This window comes from Mobula hypostoma, chromosome 7 (genome assembly GCF_963921235.1).
Source record: "Mobula hypostoma chromosome 7, sMobHyp1.1, whole genome shotgun sequence".
NCBI classification, from domain to species: domain Eukaryota; kingdom Metazoa; phylum Chordata; class Chondrichthyes; order Myliobatiformes; family Myliobatidae; genus Mobula; species Mobula hypostoma.
In genome coordinates this window covers 82,477,201-82,489,459 of record NC_086103.1, presented here as the reverse complement: position 1 = coordinate 82,489,459, position 12,259 = coordinate 82,477,201, and the positions used below count along the sequence as shown (strand labels likewise).

The 12,259-nt window shown below is 44.0% G+C and overlaps 1 long non-coding RNA gene across 1 annotated transcript in view; it reads right to left on the bottom strand.

The window, feature by feature from the left end:
* Window positions 1-12,259, bottom strand: part of LOC134348969 (uncharacterized) — a 36,768-nt gene that overhangs the window by 4,894 nt on the left and 19,615 nt on the right. Inside the window, exon 2 of the long non-coding RNA XR_010018543.1 lies at window positions 3,262-3,325. This is a non-coding gene — a long non-coding RNA (uncharacterized LOC134348969). The remainder of the gene's footprint in view (window positions 1-3,261; window positions 3,326-12,259) is intronic.

Sequence of the window (12,259 nt, the reverse complement as noted above, 5' to 3'; positions counted from 1 at the left end):
ATATAGAAGGCCACATCGGGAGCACTGGACGCAGTATATCACCCCAGTCAACTCACAGGTGAAGTGTCGCCTCACCTGGAAGTACTGTTTGGGGCCCTGAATGGTGGTAAGGGAGGAAGTGTAAGGGCATGTGTAGCACTTGTTCCGCTTACGAGGATAGGTGCCAGGAGGGAGATCAGTGGGGAGGGATGGGGGGGATGAATGGCCAACACCTTATATTCCGTCTGGGTAGCCTCCAACTTGATGGCATGAACATCGACTTCTCTAACTTCCGCTAATACCCCACCTCCCCCTCGTACCCCATCCGTTATTTATTTTTATACACACATTCTTTCTCTCTCTCTCCTTTTTCTCCCTCTGTCCCTCTGACTATACCCCTTGCCCATCCTCTGGGTTCCCCCCCACCTTGTCTTTCTCCCTGGACCTCCTGTCCCATGATCCTCTCATATCCCTTTTGCCAATCACCTGTCCAGCTCTTGGCTCCATCCCTCCTGCTCCTGTCTTCTCCTATCATTTTGGATCTCCCCCTCCCCCTCCCACTTTCAAATCTCTTACTAACTCTTCCTTCAGTTAGTCCTGATGAAGGGTCTCGGCCTGAAACATCGACTGTACCTCTTCCTAGAGATGCTGCCTGGCCTGCTGCCTTCACCAGCAACTTTGATGTGTGTTGCTTGAATTTCTACCATCTGCAGAATTCCTGTTGTTTACATTTCTGCTAAGTATTTGCATGTACAATAACATATATAAATTATAAACACTGTAAATCTGAAATAAAACAGAAAAACACTGGGAATATTTAGCTGGGCAATCATCCCAAAATGTCAACACTGTGCCTCTTTGAACAGATCTGGCCTAACCTGCCGAATGTTTTTGGCATCCTCTACTCTCTTAAAAATATCAAACCTCCAGCTTCTGCAGTATATTTTCCTGTCATTTTCATGTATTTAAACACATTTACACTGAGTTTAGAAAATACCATGAAATAGCTCTTTTAGGTACTAACACATTTCCAAATGTTTAATGTTACAATTTGTTCCAGATTTGGACTTTTGTACATACAGTTTGAAAGTTATCTGCTCCAACAGCTGGATGGTGAGGACAAAAGATTTGTTGTCAAAGTGTAAAAAGTTGAGGCTGATTCAGAAATTTTAAAAAATCTTTTCAAGATTTTAAAAAAACAACGCATGTGGAAAACCACCCAAATTTTTGAAAACTCTGATGCAGTGGCTTGTATCAAATTGCAAGGGAATTATATATTGGTGAAAAGAGTTTCTGGAGCAAGTGGTAGAGGCAGGTACAATGACACTGCACAAAAAAAAAATACTTGGACAGGTACATGACAGGAAAGGTTTAGAGGAATTTGGGCCAAGTGGTACAATTCAGGTAGGCACCTAGTTGTCATGGACAAGCTGTGCTGAAGGGCCCATTTTCATGCTGTACAATTATGACTGTGATGAGACTTGACATGATTGTCTTATCCAAGACAAACAAGTCACACTGCAGCTTAGCAGCAGCCTAGACCCTCTCTGACAGGATATAAATGAAGGAAATGTAACAGTGCGGAGAATGTGACTGAGAATACAAATCAAACATTGATCAGGTGTCTATAACAATGATCAATGAGAATAAAGAGCAGAAGATATAAACATCCAAACTGACTCAAATTAGCTAGTCATACTCATGGAAGAGCCTTAGAGAAAGACTGACTATACAAGGAAAAATCCTATTCAAATTATTGGCTCAGTTGGGAACCAATCGAACAGTACTAATCATTTAAAGTGGTTTAGGTAGTTCGTAGTAACTTTCGAGAATATTTGCAGAACCTGTTACACACAACTTAAAACTATTTGGATACACTACAGACAATTGACAATAGGTGCAGGAGTAGCCCATTCGGCCCTTCAAGCCAGCACCGCCATTCACTGTGATCATGGCTGATCATCCACTATCAGTATCCAGTTCCTGCCTTATCCCCATAACCTTTGATTCCGCTATCTTTAAGAGCTCTATCCATCTCTTTCTTGAAAGCATCCAGAGACTTGGCCTCCACAGCCTTCTGGGGCAGAGCATTCCATATATCCACCACTCTCTAGGTGAAAAAGTTTTCCCTCAGCTCTGTTCTAAATGGCCTACCTCTTATTCTTAAACTGTGGCCTCTGGTTCTGGACTCACCCATCAGCAGGAACATGTTTCCTGCCTCCAGCGTGTCCAATCCCTTAATAATCTTATATGTTTCAATAAGATCCCCTCTCAGCCTTCTAAATTCCAGAGTATACAAGCCCAGTCGCTCCAATCTTTCGACATATGACAATCCCGCCATCCTCGGAATTAACCTTGTGAACCTACGCTGCACTATCTCAATAGCAAGAATGTCCTTCCTCAAATTTAGAGGCCAAAACTGCACACAGTACTCCAGGTGTGATCTCACCAGGGCCCCGTACAGCTGCAGAAGGACCTCTTTGCTCTTATACTCAATTCCCCTTGTTATGAAGGCCAGCATGCCATTAGCTTTCTTCACAGCCTGCTGTACTTGCATGCTTGCTTTCAGTGACTGATGTACAAGAACACCTAGTTCTCGTTGTGCTTCCCCTTTTCCTAACTTGACTCCATTTAGATAATAATCTGCCTTCCTGTTCTTACTACCAAAGTGGATAACCTCACATTTATCCACATTAAACTGCATCTGCCATGCATCTGCCCACTCACCCAGCCTGACCAAGTCATCCTGCATTCTCATAACATCCTCCTCACATTTCACACTGCCACCCAGCTTTGTGTCATTGGCAAATTTGCTAATGTTACTTTTAATTCCCTCATTTAAATCATTAATATATATTGTAAACAGCTGCGATCCCAGCACTGAACCCTGCAGTACCCCACCGGTCACCGCCTGCCATTCCGAAAGGGACCTATTAATCACTATTGTTTTCTGTCAGCCAGCCAATTTTCAATCCATGTCAGTACTCTGCCACCAATACCATGTGCCCTAATTTTGCTCACTAATCTCCTATGTGGGACCTTATCAAAGGCTATCTTATTCAACTGTAAACTGCAAAGTCAAAATTGTACAAGGAACAAAAGTGTCAGTAGTGTTCTGTTCTTCACTGTAGATACTGTAACTAGAGGAAACAAGATGTGATGAGCTTAAAAGTTACACCCATCACCACATGGTTTTGTACTGATTCTCAGTGGCTTGGCAAACTTGTAATGTAGCACTGGTCTTTCCTAAACGAGGATTTACTGTAGAAGTTGTAGTCTTACCTTTTTCTCCATCTTGTTCTAGGTTTATGTAGGAGTTTTTCGTGTTAAATGTTATGACTCCTCCCTTTAGCAGAATAAAAATACAGAAGAAAATAGGTATTAAGACTCAAGTGGGCAACACTATTCAAAGTCTTCTCAATTCTATGGTGCTAACTCTAAAGTTCCATATCACAGACACAGCAGGAGGTATCAGAGCATCCTGTGGTAGAAATGAATCACGGGATTGGCAAGAGAGACAGAAGCCAAGGCTTACAAATAAACACATTAATCATTTATTTGCAAACAGTAAAAGATTTGACCAAACATCCAAGTCTTCAAGTTATACAAACTACAAAACTAAATATCGAAGAAACAGACACTTAACTAAGTCAGGGCCCTTCTATATCTGCAGCATACTTTCTCAATGGGTCTTCAGCATTGGTCACAACCCCAGTGTGAAACGGACCCCGGGGACAAATGAAAGAGACAGAGCCTCCCTCGTGTGCTATTCTTATACCCCTGGGGTGCCTGAAACCAGAAAACAAGGCAACCAATGGGAAAGAGCTGCTGCAAACTTCAAATGGCTGAATTGATGATCCGCACGATGGAAGTGGCTTTTGACCAACAAGTAAACTAAACCCCACATAACAGGGATGCATTCTGAACCATCTGGAATAGTAAAGTATCACACCAAATCCCTCTATGAATTACTAAATACATACCTAAACACAAGTCAGCCCAAAAGCATCTCAATATAAAATCATGCCTCAGAACAAATTATTACAAAAGGTACCAAGATACAACTTAGCCCAAACATGACATGACACAAGTCATCAGCAATAAATCTTCCACAAAAGTCATCACAACGATGTCACATCAGAAATACCCACAGCATCTTCAACATGAGTAAACATTAATGGAACCAACAGACGTCAACAAAAATATATCTCAGTAGGAATTGTTACAAAATTTCAAATTGGGAGGGAGGGGTGGGTTACTTAGTGCAAATACAGACCAATATAATTTCACTAGGAATGGAGAAGGAATTTTGAATACAATGTTGGTTTAATAAGAAGCTTCTGAACTGTGGGGTGAAATTGGTCTTGAAAAGTTAACAGACAGACAGCCTCTGAGCATAATGAATAATTGTCAGCACTGATAACAATAGTAGCTATCTGGCAGTAACTTGTAGAGATGTCTAATTAACTTGAACATATTCTGGAGTAATATGCCTTTCTAAAAGCACTACTCCCATAACCCTGGTATTTGGAACCTGAGATATCTGCCAGCAAGGGTTTTTTCACAATGATGTTCAACAGAATCTTAATTACCTGATTACATGTTTCTGGAATATCAGAAAAGCAGCAAGTTTCCCTTACTTTCATTTATTCTATAAATTACAAGTGCAAAGATATAATGAAATTAAAAGACAAATTAATAATGCCATTTTTCTGCCTCCAGCTTAAGCAGGATCTAAGAAATAAGTTTTCACATTTCTGGAGAACTAACATGCATCTTTAAAGTTGCCAACTCCACTTCGTTAAGAGCAATTGACTGAGAAGAGAATGAATAAAACTGGAGAATAGAAAAATGAACTTTGGAGAGGAGAGATATACAAACAGAGAGAACAGTGATTGGAGAAGTGAACTAATAGCGGACTTGCAGGAAGCCAAGAACTCCAATGCAGATTGTTGGAGATAATGAAGCCACCAGTCTTTGCAGCTGCTTGTCCCACACCCCCCCCCACCCCATGTCATAGTGGGATCATCATCATAAGGATTGTAGAATGAAGGCACACAATCTGGCAGGCAGGAATAGGTGTTCCCCACAACTATACCCCACAGAATCATTTGTGAGGGAGGCCAGATATAAAGAGAGCTTTTCAAATAATTTGGGTATGGACTGCTTTTTCAAAAGATATACGTACTTAGAATCAGTTTAATATCTTCTTGAGATTCTTGTGTGAAGGGAAAACAAAGCAATTTTTTTTTTCTTTTTAATTATTTCTATGGGCATTTGCATACATTAACTATAACTTAATACTACAACATTGACACTGGTTGACACTATCATTTTACATCCTGGATAGTCCCAAGGAGATAATGTTGACGATTCTTGATCCACAGGGTTGTGTAGCTAACTGGGCAAAATGCAGAGAGTAGCTACGAGTCCGCTACACTGATGTCGGTCTAGACTTTCCAAAAAAACATTGGCCAGACTGGACAAAGAAAAAAGTTTCCATCATCAAGAATGTTAATGATTAAACTGCCAAGTTGCTGCTTATGTTAAACTGGTTCGCTACTTTTGTTAATAATGGCTTTTAGTTTCCTTTCATATTCTAATTTATATTCTGAAACAGTCAGTGTGATTTTGAACTCTGGACTCTAAATTCACCCAAGGAGGATGAACACTTTGCAAAAGAAATGGAATGTAGAACACAGGCTTAATCTAGCAAGAAATATAAAAAGGCTACAAAAGCTTCCATTGTTATAAGACTAAGCTTATTAAATTTAATTGCAGTCCTACTGTTTAACATTAGGTTGTTCAGCAATAGAATAAGATTTTATTGTTGATAAGTTCTAACATGGCAGGAGGTACTTTGAATACTGACTCAGAGGCTGGGGGCTGCATGTTGTTGTTTCTGTGCAATTCCTATCAGTAGCAGTGTGCCATCAGCAGTAGACAGAAAGCCAAAGGCACACATCACTAAGATAGAGAATAGCTTGGGAATTGAGATGCCACTCACTTCTTCTCTCCTCAAATTTTATATTTACTTATCAGAACACTGCTTTGAGGCAGAGGTACAAGGGAAAACAATTAACAGTGTTACAGTTGCAGAGAAAGGTCCAGTGCAGGCAGACAATAAGGTGCATGGTTATAATGAGGTAAATTGTGAGGTTACACCTATCTTATTGCACTTGAACATCTTTTGTCATGGAACAGCTTGTTCAAGTCTCATAGCAGCATGATGGAAGCTGTTGTGCTTTCAGGCTTTTGTATCTTCTGCCCAGTGGAAGACGAAAGAGGAATGAATGTCTGGGCTGGGAGGGACCTTTGATTATGTTGGTTGTTTTACCAAGGTAGGAAGTGTAGACAGAGTCCATAGAAAGGAAAGGCAGAATAAATTAACCAGAGAAACTGCCCCCCCGCACCCCCCATGACCCCTGCTCAAAATTGCTATCCAAAGCTGCTACTGAAGAATGGAAGGAGGGTTGAGAAAGGAGATGGGCGACTAATAGGAGGAATAATACTGCTCGTAGTCCACTAGCTCCCAGTCTCTGGATACGAGAGACACAACTGAAGTTGCTAATACAGAAACAACTGTGCACGACAAGCTGTTTGCATCTGCTGTGGATAGGTGTCCTGAAAATATCACCCACACTTAGCTTCCTGTTCACAGGTGGCAGTGACAAAGGATCAATGTACCAGTGAAAACATAATCAAAACTGTTATAGTTTTTAGACAATAGATGTAGGAGTAGGCCATTTAGGCTCTTCAACCCAGTACCACCATTCACTGTGATCATGGCTGATCATCCACAATCAGTACCCCGTTCCTGCCTTCTCCCCATATCCCTTGACTCTGCTATCTTTAAGAGCTCTATCTAACTCTTTCTTGAAAGAATCCAGAGAATTGGCCTCCACTGCCTTCTGAAGCAGAGCATTCCACAGATCCACAACCCTCTGTGTGAAAAAGTTTTTCCTCAACTCTTTTCTTATGGTCTACCCCTTATTCTTAAACTGCGGCCTCTGGTTCTGTACTGCCCCAACATTGGGAACATGTTGCCTGCACCTAGCGTGTCCAATCCCTTAATAATCTTATATGTTTCAATCAGATCCCCTCTCATCCTTCTAAATCCCAATGTATACGAGCCCAGTCGCTCCAATCTTTCAACACATGACATTCCTGCCAATCCTGGAATTAACCCAGTGAACCTGCGCTGCACTCCCTCCATAGCAACAATGTCCTTTCTCAAATTTGGAGACCAAAACTGCACACGATACTCCAGGTGGGGTCTCACCAGAGCCCTGTACAACTGCAGAAGGACCTCTTTGCTCCTATACTCAACTCCCCTTGTTATGAAGGCCAACATGCAATTTGCTTTCTTTACTGCCTGCTGTACCTGTATGCCTACTTTCAGTGACTGATGAACAAGGACACGCAGATCTCGTTGTACTTCCCCTTTCAGATAGTAATCTGCCTTCCTGTTCTTGTAACCAAAGTGGATAACCTCACACTTATCCACATTAAACTGCATCTGCCATGCATCTGCCCACTCACCCAACCTGTCAAAGTCACCCTGCATTCTCATAACATCCTCCTCACATTTCACACTGTCATCCAGCTTAGTTGCATCTGCAAATTTGCTAATGTTACTTTTAATCCCTTCATCTAAATCATTAATGTATATTGTAAATAGCTGCGGTCCCAGCACCGAGCCTTGCGGTACCCCACTAGTCACTGCCTGCCATTCTGAAAAGGACCCATTAATCCCTACTCTTTGTTTCCTGTCTGCCAACCAATTTTCTATCCATGTCAGTATCCTACCCCCAGTACCATGTACTCTAATTTTACCCACTAATCTCCTATGTGGGGCCTCATCAAAGGCTTTCTGAAAGTCCAGGTACACTACATCCACTGGCTTTCCCATGTCCATTTTCATAGTTACATCCTCAAAAAATTCCAGAAGATTAGTCAAGCATGATTTCCCCTTTGTAAATCCATGCTCACTTGAACCTATCCTGCTACTGCTATCCAAATATGCCACTATTTCATCTTTTATAATTGACTCAGCATCTTCCCCACCATTGAGGTCAGTTTAACTGATCTATAATTGCCTGTTTTCTCTCTCCCTCCTTTCTTAAAAAGTGGTATAACATTAGCTGCCATCCAATCCGCAGGAACTGATCCTGAATCTATAGAACATTGGAAAATGATTAAAGATGATTAATTGATTTTAATCATTTTAATCATTCGATTAATGATTAAAATGATTAAAGATTAATGATTAACATCCGTTAAAGATGGCGCCGGTAACTGGCGACTTTGCACGTGCTCTCCCGAGCAAACTGCCCTCTCCACTATCCTATACCCGAGAAACCCTTCTAAACCGCCAATCTAGCAAGATCAAGATCAACAACACCCTGGCGAAGCTACTGACCCAGCTGGAGACCACCGAGCCAGAACTGCTTCATAAACTCCGGACCGCACCTGGACCTGACCAGCGAGGCTTGGACCGAGGCCCACCATGTTCCCAGAGACCCACGGTCTGCTACCATGCCAGAGTGCTTGGAGACACGGGCCCATTCCGACCAGCACCTTTTCGGAGCAGATGACCACACAGAAGTGACGGCGGAGACCTCAAGGTGCCCCAGACACTTCCCCGGAGAGACCACTGTAAAGCCCCGTTGGTGGCCATCCACAGCCACCGGAAGTGAGGCCTCCGCCACTGACCTCAGAAATCGAGCCCGAGGCTTGGCTGGAGCAGAGGCCTCCGCAACTGTGACTCGGCTTAAGGACTTGTTTCAGCAAGGAGCGCAGCCATCCGGGATTAAGTGTCGGCTTCGGGACCCGACCCAATCGGCAACCCGGGCCCCCGGCAGCTGGAAGTGGCAGCGGAGCCTCCCTCGTTACTCGGCCCGACCCGGAGCATCCGACGATGCGACCCGCCGATCGATCCCCGCGACACGCGTCCACCAACCGCAAAGAGCTGACAACAACACACTGCATTGATAGAAACATAAAAAGATGCACTACTTACTGAGGAAACGTGGGAAAAGAGCTGGGCTACTGGTCAGATTGAAGCTGAGGGACTTCAGGGTCCCTGTGACCACCATCCTACTAGCTAATGTGCAAGCCATAGAGAACAAGGGAGACTTGCCTACTGCAGGGAGATGCAGAACTGCTGTGTATTCTGTTTCACCGAGACCTGGTTCTCCCCTGCCACCCCTGACTGTGCCATCCAACCGGAAGGAATTTCGATCCATCGGATGGACCGCACAGCGTCTTTAGGCAAGGCGAGGGGAGATGGTGTCTGCCTACTGATCAACACTGTGTGGTGCTCGGACACAGTGGCACTGACAAGCTCCTGCAGACCGGACCTGGAACACCTGTCGGTGAAGTGTCGTCCCTACTATCTGCCATGGGAATTCACCTCGGTCATACTGACAGCGGTCTACATCCCCCCTCAGGCAGACGTGGAGTGTGCTCTGAACATACTGCATGCCAGAATCAGTGAACTTGAGACCAGGTATCCAGAGGCTTTGCTCATTACGGCCAGGGACTTTAACCAGGCCAACATCAGAAAGGTGCTGCCAAAGTTATACCAACATGTCTCCTACCCCACTAGAGGCCCGAATATACTTGACCACTGCTACACAACAGTGAAGGATGCCTACCGTTCCATCCCACAACCTCACTTTGGAAAATCGGACCATCAGGCCATACTCCTCCTCCTGGCTTACAAGCAGAAATTGAAGCGGGAGGTCACGGTGTCAAAAGTAGTGTCGCGTTGGACGGAGGAAACGGATGAGGTCCTCCGTGACTGCTTTGAATCGGTGGACTGGTTAGTATTCAAGGACTCGGCAGCTAACCTCGATGAGTATGCCTCAGCTGTCACAGGCCTTATCTGGAAATGCTCAGAGGACTGTGTGTCTCGCAAGATGATCCGGGTATTCCCTAACCGGAAACCTTAGATGAATTATGAGGTCAAGCCCCTTTTAAAGGCTAGAGCTGCGGCTTTTAGGTCCGAGTATAGCAGTCGCTACACAGAATCCAGGGGTGAACTCCGGAAAGCCATTAAGGGCGCCAAGAGGCAATATCGAGCCAAGTTGGAAGCACAGGCTAACCAGAGGGATGCCAGTAGACTATGACAGGGTCTAAATGAGATCACTGGGTGCAAAGAAAAGGCTGGGAATATCAATAACTGTGGCGCTTCTCTTCCTGATGAACTTAACATATTCTACGCAAGATTCGAACAGAAGAGGAGCGTCCCGCTCCTTCTGGATAAACCGGACAAGGCGGCATCGAGATTCATCGTCATCGAGGAGGACGTTAGAAGGGCCTTCCTGAAGATAAATCCAAGGAAGGCGACGGGCCCAGATTGTGTCCCAGGACGGGTTCTCCGGTCCTGTGCAAGCGAGGTAGCTGGAGTGTTTGCTGACACCTTCAACTGCTCCTTGCTTCAGTCTAAGATCCCGTAGTGTTTTAAGAAGGCAACGATAATCCCAGTGCCGAAGAAGAGCAAGGTGGCATGCCTGAATGACTATCGACCTGTGGCTCTGACATCAATTGCTATGAAGTGCTTCGAGAGATTGGTTATGGCACACACCAACCACAGCCTACCGGTCAACCTTGACGCTTTGCAATTTGCCTACCAGAGCAACAGGTCAACGGCAGATGCCATCTCTCTGGCCCTACATTCCTCCTTGGAACACCTGGCGAATAAAGACTCATACGTAAGGCTCCTTTTCATTGACTACAGCTCTGTCTTTAATACCATCATTTCAAATAAACTGAGTCCTAAGCTCCGGAATCTGGGCCTTAGCACTCAGATCTGCAGCTGGATCTTCAACTTCCTCACAGACAGGACCCAGGCTGTAACAATAGGGGACAAGCTCTCCTCTACAATCACTCTGAGCACCGGTGCCCCACAAGGCTGTGTATTCAGCCCCCTGCTGTACTCACTGTACACCCATGATTGTGTAGCCAAGTTTCTATCAAACTCAATATACAAATTTGCTGATGACACAACAATTGTAGGCCATATCTCGGGTAATGATGAGTTTGAGTACAGAGAGGAAATTAAGAACCTGGTGGCATGGTGCGAAGGCAATAACCTATCCCTCAACGTCAGCAAGATGAAGGAATTGGTTGTTGATTTCAGAAGGAGTAGCGGACCGCACGACCCAATTTATATCAGTGGTGCGCAAGTGGAACAAGTCAAAAGCTTTAAGTTCCTTGGGATCAATATCACAAATGACCTGACTTGGTCCAACCAAGCAGAGTTCACTGCCAAGAAGGCCCACCAGCGCCTTTACTTCCTGAGAAAACTAAAGAAATTTGGCCTGTCCCCTAAAACCCTCACTAATTTTAATAGATGCACCGTAGAAAGCATTCTTCTAGGGTGCATCACAAACTGGTATGGAAGTTGTCCTGTCCAAGACCGAAAGAAGCTGCAGAAGATCGTGAACACGGCACGGCACAGCACATCACACAAACCAATCTTCCATCCTTGGACTCACTTTACACCGCACACTGTCGGAGCAGTGCTGCCAGGATAATCAAGGACACGACCCACCCAGTCAACACACTTTTCATCCCTCTTCCCTCCGGGAGAAGGCTCAGGAGCTTGAAGACTCGTACGGCCAGATTTGGGAACAGCTTCTTCCCAAATGTGATAAGACTGCTGAACGGATCCTGACCCGGATCTGGGCCGTACCCTCCAAATATCCGGACCTGCCTCTCGGTCTTTTTGCACTACCTTACTTTCCATTTTTCTATTTTCTACTTATGATTTATAATTTAAATTTTTAATATTTACTATTTTTAATATTTTTAAAATTAATATTTAATATTTGTAATCCAGGGAGTTGGGAGCGCACAATCAAATATCGCTGTGATGATTGTACATTCTACTATCAATTGTTTAGCGACAATAAAGTATAAAGTAAAGTAAATGATTACCAATGTGTCCATGATTTCTAGAGCCACCTCCTTAAGTACCCTGGGATGCAGACCATCAGGCCCTGGGGATCTATCAGCCTTCAGTCCCATCAGTTTACCCAACACCATTTTCTGCCTAATGCGAATTTCCTTCAGTTCCTCCATTACTCTAGGTCCTCTGGCCACTATTACATCTGGGAGATTGTGTCTTCCCTAGTGAAGATTGATCCAAAGTACCTGTTCAGCTTGTCTGCCATTTCCTTGTTCCCCAAAATAATTTCACCCATTTTTGTCTTCAAAGGCCCAACTTTGGTCTTAACTAATTTTTTCCTCTTCGCATACCTAAAGAAGCTTT